The sequence below is a fragment of the Ipomoea nil genome, unplaced genomic scaffold, assembly GCF_001879475.1.
Source record: "Ipomoea nil cultivar Tokyo-kokei standard unplaced genomic scaffold, Asagao_1.1 scaffold2833, whole genome shotgun sequence".
Classification (NCBI taxonomy): domain Eukaryota; kingdom Viridiplantae; phylum Streptophyta; class Magnoliopsida; order Solanales; family Convolvulaceae; genus Ipomoea; species Ipomoea nil.
Genome location: NW_017619261.1, coordinates 427,078 through 442,044, shown reverse-complemented (window position 1 = coordinate 442,044; position 14,967 = coordinate 427,078). Strand labels below are relative to the sequence as shown.

General features: G+C 46.6%; 3 long non-coding RNA genes across 4 annotated transcripts in view; all 3 read right to left on the bottom strand.

Annotated features, from left to right (window-relative positions):
- Positions 1–6,877: 6,877 nt before the first annotated feature.
- LOC109159576 lies at positions 6,878–8,059 on the bottom strand. Its single transcript, XR_002050613.1, has 3 exons — positions 8,044–8,059; positions 7,764–7,841; positions 6,878–6,963 (listed from the first exon to the last, which is right to left on the bottom strand). It is a non-coding gene; the product is annotated as an uncharacterized LOC109159576 (long non-coding RNA).
- LOC109159574 lies at positions 8,048–9,178 on the bottom strand. 2 transcript variants are annotated; one of them, XR_002050611.1, is made up of 5 exons: positions 8,904–9,178; positions 8,716–8,791; positions 8,469–8,529; positions 8,194–8,299; positions 8,048–8,105 (listed from the first exon to the last, which is right to left on the bottom strand). It is a non-coding gene; the product is annotated as an uncharacterized LOC109159574 (long non-coding RNA). The 2 variants fall into 2 exon arrangements; XR_002050610.1 differs by having other exon boundaries at positions 8,716–9,178.
- Positions 9,179–9,295: 117 nt separating this feature from the next.
- The window catches only part of LOC109159577, a 20,139-nt gene continuing 14,467 nt past the window's right edge, over positions 9,296–14,967 (bottom strand). Inside the window, exon 3 of the long non-coding RNA XR_002050614.1 lies at positions 9,296–9,315. This is a non-coding gene — a long non-coding RNA (uncharacterized LOC109159577). The remainder of the gene's footprint in view (positions 9,316–14,967) is intronic.

Sequence of the window (14,967 nt, the reverse complement as noted above, 5' to 3'; positions counted from 1 at the left end):
ACCATACGGGTATTGGCCAGGCCAACCGATGTACTACACACCCCCGGTTGGCTATCCACCGTTCACACCTGCGTACATGGCTCCAGCCGCCGCCCCTCCAGTATACCCGGCCGCTCATGAAGAGCCGCAGCATAGCCCGCTTCCCGGACTCGACGCTCGGCTCGTTCGCGGTTGGGGTCGGGGGGTGCTGTTGCGATGGAGGCACCACGGCAGGCCGATCAAGCATAGAAGGATCCTACCCGAGCGGAGGACCCTGAAGAAGTTACCCGAGCGGTAGCTTTCGATCGTCTTCGACCAGAGCTTCGACAACGTTTGGGGCCCCAAGACCCAAACCGTCAACCGGAAGACGTGCAGATGCAGGAAGCCAGCCAGGAGGCTTCATCCGGGCATAGCGGGTCGAGATCTCATCGACGACGACGCGCTCGGGATACAGCTCAAGCTGCCCAAGCCGCCGAGCTCAACGAGACCCGAGGATTGCTTTACAACCTCCAGGCGGAGTTTGCGCAATTCAGAAACGCGCACCCTGCAACACCCCCGGTCGATCAATCGACCTTGCACCAGACGCCTTTCACAGCGGCGGTGATGGCTCAGCCTTACCCGCTTGATTTAAAGGTCTCTGGAGAGAAGAGTTATGATGGTCGAACAGACCCCGAAGCCCACGTTAACGATTTCTACAGCAATATGATGCTGAAGGGCGTGTCAGACGCCGTAATGTGCAAGGCTTTTTATTCCACGCTTACCGGTCGGGCGGCGGAATGGTTCCGAACTTTGCAGCCGGGTTCGATCGACAAGTTTGACACCTTGGCGATCAAGTTTGTGAGGAAGTTCATTACTTCCAAAGTGGTGAGGAAGCCCTATATGTATCTGGAGAAGGCCAAGCAACTTGAAGGCGAGAGCTTGACCGACTTCCTCATCAAGTGGAAGGCGGCGGTCGGGGAGGTTGAGTCCATGGATGATGCGACCGCCACTCACATGTTACACATCTCTCTCCGGGCGGGGTGTTTATATCAAGATTTCATTTTACACCCCCCGGCCACGTATGAGGAGGCCCTTCGAAGGGTCACAGATTATGCCAACGCCGGCGAGGCGAACGCCGTAAAACGCTCGCAGGAGGTCGGGTCTTCGTCCCGTAAACCGGCCGGCCGGGCGGAACACCGATCGGGTGATGACCATCCCCGATCCCGCACAGGCCTGGTGAGTTTACGGCCTTGAACCGATCCGCAGCGGAGGCCATGCAGTATGCCCAGTCTTGCAATCTCATCAAGCTCCCCCATCCCGATCGAGATGGTCCTGACAAGAGTAAGCATTGCGCTTACCATCGATGTGCTGGGCATGACACTGAAGAGTGCACCCACTTGCGCCAACTGTTGGAGGATTTGCTCAATCTTGGGAAGTTGGACAAGTGTGTGGGGAGAAGAGAAGACCCCAAGAGGAATACCGATCGGAGAGATCACCGGCGCTCCCATCACCGTTCCGATCGTTCTGATCGGGAGGGACGCTCCGATCGGTCAGGTCAGGATCGAAGAGACGATCGAAGAGATGATCGTCGTGATGACCGACGGGACCCTGACCCTCCGTCTAGCAGCCGACCAGCTGGAAAGCCGACCATCCACGTTATATTTGGTGGATTGGATGACGCTTCCCGACCGAGGGGTAATTGCCCGGTCGCCGTAGTGGATTCCCGGGAGACCGGGAAGAGGCAAAAGATGGAGCCCATAACCTTCACCCTCGAAGATCAACCCGATAGCGGTGACCATGGCATGGAGGCGCTTGTGGTTACAATTGATGTCAAAGGGACGGATGTCCAGAGGGTTATGGTAAACACAGGCAGCAGTGTAAATGTCCTATATTTGGACGTTTTTGAAAAGCTTGGACTAGACAGGAAGGAGCTGACTCCGGTCGGTGTACCACTGTCTGGCTTTACCGGGGCTCTTATTTACCCCGAGGGAAAAATAATGCTCTCAGTTGAGATCGGCACATCTCCAAAGTCGATCAAGACGGAGTTGGAATTTGTTGTGGTCAACCTCCATTGCGTCCACAACATTATCTTGGGCCGACCCGCCATTATGAAGATCGGTGGGATAATTTCCATGCCCCACTTGTACATGAAATTCCCCACCCCCAATGGGGTCGGTGTAGTCCGTGGCGACGTCCAATCCGCCCGGAAGTGTTACACCCGAGCGGTCAACAGACGTGACTCCGGTTCGTCTTCCCGGGTGAACACCATAGCCAAAGAGGAGGCTAAAGATCGGAAGGAACAGCCTGAGCCTTCCGAGGAGATAGAAGAAGTTCCCCTATCCGAGGACCGACCGGATAGGAAGATTAAGATTGGCCGGGCCCTCACCCCCGAGCTCCGAGCGGATATCTTAGCCATACTCCGGGAATATGCTGATATCTTTGCGTGGGGGCCCGAAGACATGCCCGGGATCGATCGATCGGTTATTTGTCACAAGTTAGCCGTCGATCCCGCAGCGAAGCCGGTCGTGCAGAAGACCCGGCATCTTTCTTCCGATCGCCGCGAGTTCGTTAGGGAAGAAGTTAAAAAGATGGCGGCGATCGAGCACATCCGACCGGTAATCTATCCCGAGTGGGTGGCTAATATTGTTCTTGTTCCAAAGCCCCCAGCTTGGAGGATGTGCATAGACTTCACCGACCTGAATAAGGCATGTCCGCTCGACCCATATCCTTTACCGAGTATCCACCAGATGGTCGACGAGACGGCAGGGGCCGAATTGATGAGCTTCATGGATGCATTCAAGGGTTATCATCAAATCATGATGCACCATGAAGATGAGAGCAAGACAGCCTTCGTGACCCCGGATGGGCTGTATTGTTACCGAGTGATGCCGTTCGGCCTCCGTAACGCAGGAGCGACCTACCAGAGAATGGTCAATATGCTCTTTGCCGATCTGTTGGGCCGAACGATGGAAGCTTACATTGATGATATGCTGGTAAAGAGTCGGGACCGATCCGACCACACTCGGGATCTCCGGGAGTGCTTCCAGATCATGAGGAAGTACCAGTTACGGCTGAACCCGACCAAGTGTACATTTGCGGTTCAGACCGGCAAGTTCCTCGGCTACATGATGACCAAGAGAGGAATCGAGCCCAACCCTGCCAAAGTGAAAGCGATTCTGGACATGCAACCACCTTCTACCGTTCGGGAAGTCTAGCAATTGCCCAGTCGGTTGGCAGCCCTGAGCCGATTCCTCTCCAAGTTAGCCGAGCGCGCTTTACCTTTCTTCAAGGTATTGCGGAAAGTTAATGGATTCGTCTGGGACGAAGAGTGCCGAGCGGCTTTTGATGAGCTGAAGGAGTATCTCATGTCACCAATCGTGCTCTCAAAGCCCGAGCTCGGAGAAGAGCTAGACGTGTACCTCGCCGTCTCCGATCGTGCAGTAAGCGCAGTATTGTGCCGAACCGATCCGGAAGGGGTCCAGCGGCCGGTGTACTATGTAAGCCACACGTTACATGGTCCCGAGCTCCGGTACTCCCGGTTAGAGAAGGTCGTCTACGCCTTATACATTGCCGCGAAGAAGTTGGCTCCCTACTTCCAGGGTCGAGCAATTCGCGTGTTGACCGATCAGCCGATTGGGCCAGTCCTCCGAACTGCTTCATCGTCTGGTCGCCTAGTCAAGTGGGCGCTGATGTTGACCCAGTACGCGATCGAATACCGACCGAGACCAGCTATCAAAGGTCAGGCCCTCGCTGATTTCTTGGTCGAATGCACCGCCCGGGATACCCGACCCCCCGAGGTCGCGGATCCCGAGGCTGAGTGGTGGTCGTTAGCTACTGACGGGTCGAGTAGCAAGAAAGGAGCAGGAGGAGGAGTGGTAGTCACGAGCCCGGAAAGATTCAAAGTCTATTTTGCTCTCATGTATCAGTTCCATCCGACCAATAATGAAGCCGAGTACGAAGTCTTTGTTAACGGCTTACAGTGCGCTCGAGACTTGGGGGCTGACTACATTCGAGCTCAAACAGATTCCGCGCTCGTGGTCGGGCAGGTTCTCGGAGATTATGAAGTCAATGGAGAGCGTCTGCAGTTATACCGAGACCTAGCCATGGAGAAGCTTGCTCAGTTCCGGGGGTATACCGTCCGGCACATACCCCGATTGGATAATGCCGACGCGGACATCTTGTCAAAGTTGGCTCAAGACGCCCCGGAACATATGTCAAAAATAGCACGAATTTTGGTGATCCTGAGACATAGCATCCATCGCCTACCGGTCAATCAGATCCAACCGGTAGAAAACAATTGGATCACCGATCTAAAGGAGTTCCTCGAGCACGGTCGACTCCCAGACGACCCCCAGCGTGCTCGGAAGGCCAAGCTTAGAGCCCCAAGGTTCCAAGTCTTGGACGGTCGTCTCTACAGGCGATCGTACGGAGGACCTCTTATGCGTTGCTTGACCGCATTTGAGGCCGATCTGGTCATGAAGGAATTGCATTCGGGAATTTGTTCTTCACATCAAGGAGGCCGATCGCTAGCCCGTCGTATCATGCTGATCGGGTACTATTGGCCGTCCCTCCAGCTAGACTGTGAAAAGTTAGCTTGGGAATGTGCACTACAAGAAAAATGCACATAGACAACGGTTATTAACCGTTGTCGTAGGGGTATACTTTTTGTTGTTGAAGCCGGTGTTGTTGTAGGTCATGCGCATAGACAACGGTTTTTTAACCGTTGTCTTTTCTACCAACGACAACGGTTTTTTAACCGTTGTCTATTAAGTGTTGTTGAAGCCGGTGTTGTTGTAGGTCATGCGCATAGACAACGGTTATTAACCGTTGTCTTTTCTACCAACGTTTAACCGTTGTCTATTAAGTGTTGTTGAAGCCGGTGTTGTTGTAGGTCCTGCGCATAGACAACGGTTAATAACCGTTGTCTTTTCTACCAACGACAACGGTTTTTTAACCGTTGTCTATTTAGTGTTGTTGAAACTGGTGTTGTTAAAAGTCACGCAATAGACAACGGTTATTAACTGTTGTCTTTTCTACCAACGACAACGGTTTTTTAACCGTTGTCTATTTAGTGTTGTTGAAATCGGTGTTGTTAAAAGTCACGCAATAGACAACGGTTATTAACCGTTGTCTTTTCTACCAACGACAACGATTTTTTAACCGTTGTCTATTAAGTGTTGTTGAAACCGGTGTTGTTAAAAGTCACGCAATAGACAACGGTTATTAACCGTTGTCTTTTCTACCAACGACAACGGTTTTTTAACCGTTGTCTATTAAGTGTTGTTGAAACCGGTGTTGTTAAAAGTCACGCAATAGACAACGGTTTTTAACCGTTGTCTTTTCTACCAACGACAACGGTTTTTTAACCGTTGTCTATTAAGCGTTGTTGAAACCAGTGTTGTTAAAAGTCACGTACATAGACAACGGTTTTTAACTGTTGTCTTTTCTTTAAAAGACAACAGTTATAAAACGTTGTCTATTGGGTGTTGTTGAAACACCCATAAACTGTTGTCTTTTGTAGAAAAGTCAACGGTTTCTAACTGTTGTCTATTGTAAAATAGACAACGGTTTTTAACCGTTTTTCAGCTGCTTAAATTATAATCATATAAAAAAACAATTTATCCATTCACCATATGTTGCAAAGTGTAGTTACATAATTGTGCACAAGCTAATAAGGTTCAAAATAACAAGTCAAAAGACTTCCATGACCAATTCTAATTATCATCCAAGTCATAATACTACTACACAAAAAACAATTCCACGAACCAATTCAAGTCCAAATGAACACAACGTTCTAATGACCAAATCATACCTACTCTATATGACTTGATAGAATATCGGCCCATTCAGAACGCACCAGATCAATAACCGCTTTTGTCATAATCAACTTGTTGAAACTACATGTAAACAATAAGAAAATAAATTAGTATAGATATAAATAATTTGCAATGAAATGCAAAATAAGTTAGGAGTAATTCGGAAAGCTCTCCAATCTGGAAGGTTATAGTACAGAAAAGCTAGACAAGAAACACTAAAATGGCAACTTGCTAGACAGGAAACGCTAAAATGGCATACTAGAGTCTATTCAAGTAGAGTAAAATCAATGCATTGACAATACTTTCCTAATATGAATACAAATGCTCCCAATTGGCAACTACCATGTGGGATGGATGGCATTTATCAATCTACCAGTCATGTTTTGCCTACTTTCTAGTTTTCTCTTCCTCAAGGCCCAAGCAAAACAAAACACATCCTCTATATAATGCCACTGCAACCAAGAACTTGACAATCTGGATTGATGAGAATCCTAATTAGCTCTTTAACTGTATGCAAATACTATCAAGTCAAATATGCTCTATACCAAAGTTGGTTGACTTGTTTCTATATTCTGCCATATTTCCATGAAAAAGATCAAATCTTTGTAATTGAGTATTTATAAGCCGGCAGGATTTTGGCACTTAACACCAAACCACAAAGATTAAGCACACTTTAATTTGTATATATCAATACAGTATGTTTTCCAGTCTTCCAAAAAGGAAAGATAAGAGATGCATTATCATTATTAATCACCAAAAAAGTTAAGGCATCAAGAAAATAATTGCTAACCACATATATATTAATGTACGTTCTTTAATTTTCCATCCCATCGAACAAAATTGTTAAGTTAGTTTTGATGCATGAATATCTAGCCAAAGGTTATGTAGAAGTCTCAAGAATCAAGATATTCTTTAATTTTTGACCCCATCTAACACCTAAGCATCCGCCTAACTCCTAATCCATATATATATATATATATATATATAGCACTGTTTTCTTATCTTTAATTAGCCGCATAGACGCGCCGCCTAAAACGTCTAGGCGCTAGGGGCTACTCTATCGTCCGACTAGTGCCTAGCACGTACCTACTGGCTACTGCAACCATGAATGCAACCACTCACCAATGAATCATCAAGATTTCCTTTATCTACCCCGGCCCATGAAAATCAATCAATTTCAGTGATGGAGCTGAACACCAGAGAAGAATTACAATTTAGAGAAGTACGTGCAGAGGATTGAACCAAAGAAAAGGAGATCAAATTTTTGTGCAGCTTTAAAAAATAGAGTATGAATCAAATTTTCAGCAATCTAACATTAATCTATCATAATATATACAATCTAATTCTATCTAAAACACATAATAAACATTTAAATTTTTTTTTAAAATAATTATCTTTTTCATTAGTTTCAACAGAAGATTCTATTTACCCAAAAAACATTTATATAATTGAAAACATGATTCACATACATAAGTTTAGACATGCAAAGCACATGGTAAGAAACTCCATAGTAAAAGATTGAGTTTGAAGGATAAATACTGTAAGCATTTTAGAACCATGTAACTTTAAAAATAATTGCAGAAGAATCATATGACTACATGAGCTTCCTAACCTCCCGGCACAAAAGTAAATTAAGCGAGGCACAGTAAGCTTTTCCTAGTGAGCCAAGCCAGCCTACTGAACTTTCCAACTCATTATTTCTTAATGCGAATATATTCATTAAACATTCAACAAAAATTGTAACTGTAATCATAATAATGATGCATTTCATAATGAACTCTATTCAGCAGAGCCCAAGCTTGAACATATCAGTATACAAAATAAAAAAATATCAACAGGGAAGAAAGAGAGGTTGAACAAGCTAAGATAAACCAAAGCAAGTGTACAAGTGTACAAGTGTATAAGGATTGTAATACTCCATATCATCTATCCAAAAAGTGACTCCGGAATGTATATGAATAGAATAAATAACCAAATGGGAGGAAATACCTGCTCAATGAGATCTAAACATGCTTGGTTGTCTTGAAATTCAACTTTTCTCCAGTCAATTCTATCCAACTCATATTCCTGTAATCAAACCAACAAGTAATGATACCATTATAATGTGTTCATTTTAAAAAAGATCCAGTAAACTTATGGTAAAAAAGCTTCAGTTTGTGAATGAAGAAAACTATACTAATATCATATCAAAAAATAATAATAAACCCAGACTTAAAATTGAAATAAATTCCTAGGTCATACTTCTAGGTGAATCCAACAATCACACTACAACTTAGCGTGTAAAATTTAATGTTTATTGCATATGTCCAGCTTCACCTAACAGCTTTTGTTCTGTTTACAGACATTAATAGAGGCGTCAAAAGATGAAAAAGAACTAGCAATGCAAAACCATAAATGTCTAGAATATTTATGGATCTACCAGTATGTTGCTTTCCCATTGCAAGCGATGTATTTATCTTATCTACAACCCAGTCAAACAAGCTTGCATATACAAATTTCGCCAATGCATCTCTTGTATCAATTGCCTAAATGAAGTTAACACACATTATGTTATGGTGAATAAGATCATAATAAATTAGTTCCACTCATATCATCGTAGATATAGATGCACTTCTCAACATTCATGTTATTTGATGGTGCAACTGTCTAAGAAATGTAATTTAGTAAAATTAATCAGACAACAACTTAACATACCTGCTTGTAACCAGCTACCTCGCACAGCCTCAACATAACCACAATGTGTTGTAGAAACCAGCTTTATTCTCAATAATTTCAAATGATCCATATAGATTAACCATTCTATATCGAGATGAGTTCAATCCTTGCCTCTAAATGCCAGGACCTAAGAAGCATGAACCCTAAAACTAAAGCAGATAGAATAGCTTGAATACATTTCCCTATATGCAAAAACAGATGGAATTTGAACTTACCAACTTACCACAATATACGAAATACACAGTAGGTTCCATTCCAGTATAGACTCACCTAGCAGCCTAGCTCCTCTCTCATAAACTAACCTATAATCCACAACTAACCTAGGGTTTAAAAACATTTATAGCTTTCAAATATGGAAATTCAACGATACAATTCAGAAATTAGGGATTTGGGTAAAAAAAATTGAGGACAAACCTGTAGGAGCTTAACGGCGGGAGAGGAGGCCGGGAAGAGGCATGCCGGCGGTAGAGGAGGCCGGGAAGTGGCGACAGCAGCAGAGGAGGGAAGAGGTGACGCCGGAGGAGATTGGAGCGACGGCGGTGGCTGGCCGGGGAGGGAGAAACGACGTCGGCTGGCCAGGGGGGAAGATGCGATGTTGCTTGGTTGGTTCGTCGGCGTGTGAGGCAGAGGTTTACGCAGAGGCCAGGGAGGGAGAAATGCTGAAGTTTTTTAAATTTTCACTAAGTGTGAGCTGTGTACTGGGAGGGAACAAAAATTTTTGTTTGAGAGGGAAATAAAAAAAAAAAATCGCTAAGTGTACTGTGAGGTTTTTTTTATTTATTTAGTTTTTTTTTTTTTGGAGGAAACATATACTATATACTATGTACTAATATAATTAGGAAAATAACGAAATTTTATTTTAATTTTATAATAAACTTTCGTTTTTTTTCAAATTAAATAAGTATATTCATTGTTTTATAGGGACCGGGTCCACCTAAACGGGGTATATAAGTATAGAACGGGGTAAGAAAATATTAACTTTATAATTTTATTATCCGGGGCGCTAGACCCAAAATAGTACCGGGTATATAGGTACAGAACGCGAGGTAAGAAAATAGTAACTTTATTACTCGGGGTGTACCGCGTATATTGGTACAGAACGTGAAGTAAGAAAATAATATATAGCTTTATTACCTTAGATGTTGCACTTAAATACATAAGTGTTGGTGTGACTTGGTGGGTTTAGCTTAGTTTGTTATGTTAGATTGTGTTAGAAGTATTGGGTTCTATTCTTCTTAGAGGCATCTTTAACTTATTTTATAAAATCGTTGTCTTGGTTTTCACAGACAACACAGAAGCAACCCAGTTATATATCAGTTGTTGCACTTTAACATATAAGAGTTTGTGTTGCTTAGTTGGTTAAACTTTAATCATTATGTTTGAGGTCAAAGGTTTGACTCTTGTTGTTAACATCCTTGTTTTTATTTTATAAAATAATCAAAGACAACGGTTTTTTATAACCGTTGTCTTTGTAGTGTTGTGTATTCAAATACGCTTAAAGACAACATACCAAAGACAACGGTTAAATAAAGCCGTTGTCTTAAACAAATAAAGAACGCGCAACGACAACGGTTATATAAAACCGTTGTCGTTGTAGTGTTGTGTATTCAAGTGCTATTAAAGACAACACATAAATGACAACGGTTAAATAAAACCGTTGTCTTTTATAAAATAATAATGCGCAAAGACAACGGTTTTAAACAACCGTTGTCTTTGTAGTGTTGTGTATTCTAGTGCGCTTAAAGACAACACACCAACGACAACGGTTAAATAAAACCGTTGTCTTTTTTTTTTTTAAAAAGAGTGCACAAAGACAACGGTTTTAAACAACCGTTGTCTTTCTAGTGTTGTGTATTCTAGTGCGCTTAAAGACAACACGCCAACGACAACGGTTAAAAAAACCGTTGTCTTTAAAAAAAAAAAAAAACGCACATAGACAACGGTTTTATTGTCGTTGTGCTGTTGTCTTTTCACAAAATGCACAAAGACAACACACTTATAACAACGGTTTAGTAAAAACCGTTGTCTTTGACAAAAGTGTTGCATCAAAGACAACGGTTTTGGACCAAACTGTTGTCTTTTATACAAAAGACAACACTTTTCTTAAAAACTGTTGTCTTTCTAGTGTTGTCTATGTGCATTTTTCTTGTAGTGGTGAGACGTGCCAACTGTTTGCCCGGATGCCTGGATGACCGGCAACCTTCTATCAGCCAGTCACGACTGCAATTCCCTTCGCTAGGTGGGGGGTAGACATCTTGGGCCCTTTCCCTCAGCTCTCCGGTCGGAGAAAGTTCGTGATTGTCGCCATCAATTACTTTTCCAAGTGGATAGAAGCCGAGCCCTTAGCCACGATCACATCTCAGCAGTGTGCTTGGTTCCTTTGGCGCAATGTGATTTCCCGCTTTGGTGTGCCCGTGCATCTCATCAGCGACAACGGCCGCCAATTCGTAAGCCAGTATTTCCAGAACTTCTTGGCCACGATCGGGACGGCCCACGTCCGGTCGTCGGTGGCTTACCCACAGGGAAACGGACAAGTGGAGAACGCTAACCGGACGATTTTGGAAGGTCTAAAAAAGAAGCTACACTCGGCGGGTCGTAGTTGAGCCGATGAGTTGCCATATGTGTTGTGGACTTATCGGACGACCCCGAGGGAAGCTACTTTGGAGACCCCTTTTGCCCTGGTTTATGGAGCAGAAGCCCGACTCCCGATCGAGGCTTGGATCCCGACCGATCGAGAGAGAACCTACAATGCTGAAGAAAACGAACATGCGATAGTCGTGGATCTAGATGGGATCGAGGAAAAAAGAGTGCTAGCCGCTCGGCGTATGGCCGAGTATCAGAAACGAGTCAAGAGTTCAAAGGACGTCCGGGTCAATCCTCGTTATTTCCAGGTGGGAGATTACGTTCTACGACGAAGGGAGGCCAGTCAACCTTTGGAGGGCGGAAAGCTAGCTCAAAATTGGGAAGAGCCGTACATCATCAGCGCTATCATACGGCCGGGGACATACTGACTGGAGACGACAACCGGTCGGGTAATCGAGGGGACTTGGAATTCCGAGCACCTCGTTATGTTTAGGCATTAGCCTATTTTATTGTAATTTTGGACGAAGTGGGGGCTCAACCTGCGAGTTAGTCCCGGTCGTTATTTGTAATTAGATTTATTTTTGTAAATATTTGTTAACCGCCTGCGAGCGGGAAGGTTTAATGTACATACGATCAGTGATTACTCGACCGCTTGCATGCGGCGGCCCGGTCGGCTATTTTCTATACTTTTAATACATACAGATCAAGTTACATTGACCGAGCGAGTTTATCGACCGGTCAAATACGCTCCTCTTCGGCGGACATTCGGGTCACGCCATTGATCGGGGAAGCCAGGAGCGCTCAGCATAATTCCCCGATCCATTCAACTTCTTTCCACTATCGCACTCACTCGTGCCTCGAGAGCACAATAGTGTGGGGGCTGGGATAAGGAAGTGTCTGTAGGCCCGTCGTTCCAGAAAAACCGACCGTGAGGGCTTAACTATTTTCAAATTTTCGTCAAGGCCAGGAGATCGGGTAAACCTGATCAGGTTGGCCAGTATGACGTCGACATATGTCCGTCGTTCGGGGATATCTCGAACGTGGAGGCCTACCTATTCTCAAAATTTCGACAAGGCCTGAGGATCGGGTAAATTCGGTCTGGTAGGCCAATGAGACGCCGAAATCTTGGATGCACGACTGGGCCATAAGGCCACAAGGTCGGATATCGAGTAGTGAACGACCGGGCTAAAAGGCCGTAAGGTCGAGCATCTACGATCGGTGTACGCACGTTGAAAACAAAGATGTAAAGTAAAAAACTAACGGCACAAGTTGAACACAAAAGAGATTTATTAATCAAAAAACGTGCCCGGTACAACTCGGGACCGGGCTCCCGATTAGCATCACTTACACAAGGAAGCAGAATTTAAACCTATCCTACTTCTTCGTGGTCTCAGCATCGCCCTTCTTCGGCAGTCCCTCTCCGCTCGGGGCGGCCCCAGCTCCGCTCGCCTTGGTCTGATCCTTCGGATCAAAAGGTGCTGGCCCCGGGTCGGCTACGTCGTCGGGGAGTGTAGTTAAGACCAACTGGAGATCATCCCCTTCAAGGGCTTACTCGATAATCTTCTTTGTCTGGTCGCGCATTTTTCGTTGACCGGCTTTGTACGCCCACCGGCCAAACGTCCACACCAGTTTCTCCCCGACCTCTGTACCCCGAACGGACTGGAGAAAACGAGCGCCCGATTCGGTGTCCTGGAAGAGATGTTGGGCGAGCTTGTCCGGGTCATTCTGACGAGCTTTTAACTCGGCTGCTTCCCCGATCGCCTGCTGGGCGACCTGCTCTGAGAGATCCCGCTCGGCCTTAACCTTTTTGAGCTCGGCCTCCAGGTCCCGGATCTCCTGTAATCGCCGGTTGGCGACTTTCTTCAAGGCCTCAGCTTCGTTGGCCTGTAATGCCCGCTGTTGAAGAAACTGGGCCGCTCGGGAGATCTACAGTGCACAAACGATCAAGTTAGCCGAGTGGACTTACTTAAGAGAAAACTTGAAAGAAGAAAATATGCTTACCTCAGCCAAGTCTTGACCGATTTTCTCGGCTACCTGGCTCGGGGTCAGCTTAGAGATGTCCTCCTTAGCCGACCCGGCATTCCCGATCCGGGTGAGGATCGAAGAACCACCTTTGCTGCCGCCGCCTGAGGGCGTCGGGCTGTGCTGCTCGCGGCGCCGTTTTAGGGCCCCGGTCTCCGAGGCGGTCTTCTCCGCCATCTTCTCTTTTCCCTTCCCGACCGCCACTCGGGCGACCAGGACCTCCGAGGCGTCCACCACGTAGCCTTCAGTCGTGGTGACGGTCGATGCCCCTATGGGTCGGGCAACAGGAATCTCTTTTTCCCCGGCCGGTTTGGCCTGGGCCTTCTTCTTGCCAAGGGAAATCTTGGTCACCGGGCGCAGAGGAACGTCCTAGTCTCCGAAACCGGCCATCTCTGCAAACAAAAACAAAGTGGGTTAGGTCGAGTTAAGAGTGATCGGAATGTTAAGGGTCCGGAATAGGGTTGGCCTCAAACCCTTACCCTTCCTTTTGCCCCGAGCGGGCATCTGTGCAATTGTTACACCCGCCGGCTCGAGTTTGTATTTCTCGGTCAGATCGTAGACCGACTCGGGCAGCCGGGCCGCTTCGTAGCACTCGGGCGATTTGAAGATGCGATATTCATAAATCTCGCTCGAGATCTTGGTCACAGCATCTATGAGGGCCTGAGTCTCGATTGGGATGACTTGCTTTCGAAAGCGTTGACTCCAGACCCTCTCGACCGGGAGGATCCACGGATCGTACTTTACAGAAAAGATCCGGTTCTTCCACCCCCGGTTGTTCCCGGGCAGCCCCTCAATCGAGCATTTATCCGCTCGGGACTGAGTCATCAAAAATCCACCCCCGTACGCGGCCGCCAGCACCTTCACTTGGTAGACGAAGTTGAAGAGCTCCATGGTGCAGGCTAAGTTGTGCCGACTGCAGATCTGGGGGAAACACGCGATCATACGGTGCGCGTTCGGGCAAATCTGCCCGGGCATAACCTGGTAGTAGCCCAGGAATGCGGTGAGGAGGCTGGAGAAGGGGAACGTGATCGGGGCCATTAACGAATCGTAATGCATCCCGATCCATTTCCCCTGATGCCGCTCGATGATATTCCCGAGCTGCCTGCTGGTGTCGAACTCGACCCGACCAGCGAGAGTTGCCGCGATTCTGCTTGCTTCTCCTTTTGTCAGCAAGCTCGTCTGGCCTTCGACGCTCTCGCTATTGAGGAACTCAAACCCGTCCCCGCTCGGCGATGCCGGCCCGGCCGGGTCTTCCTCGTCCGCTTCGGTTTCGTTTGCCCGATGTCCTTCCTCGGGCTCGACCTGAGGGTAATCCCCTATTACCCTTGTAGGCGTTTCCTTAACGCCTTCATCCGGGGAGTTTCGTCCGCTCGCGGACGTTTCGTCGCTCCCCGACCTGCTGGAGCTCGACCCCGATGTCCCCGACGAGCTCGATGACCCTTTTGGCTCGGGGGCTCGGTCGGGTATGTGTTGTGGTCGTTGCTCGACCTCTGGAGAATAGGACATGATGTCCACCTCCTCGCTGCTGTGCTCGATCGTGTTGTCGTAGTCTGCGATCGAGGCGTTCTGGCTATCCGAATCCGACATGTTTTCTACCTAAAGGTCGGTCGGGGTTAGTACAGGGTTCGGGAAGTTAGTTCGAAGTTAGTTCTATCCTACTCCTACGCAAAGCTAAAAGCAAAGTAAAAGCTAAAGAATAGAGAGTTTACCGATTGGAGAAACTTGGCTGAAGTTGGTAGATAAGTTGCTCGGTTGATCTGCTGAGTAGCTCGCTCGGGACTCTTAGAGGGTGCCGATTGGATCAGAAGATTGAGGAAAGTTCTTTTGAAGGGCTCGAGGGCCTATTTATAGGAGAGCATTTGGGCGGGAAACC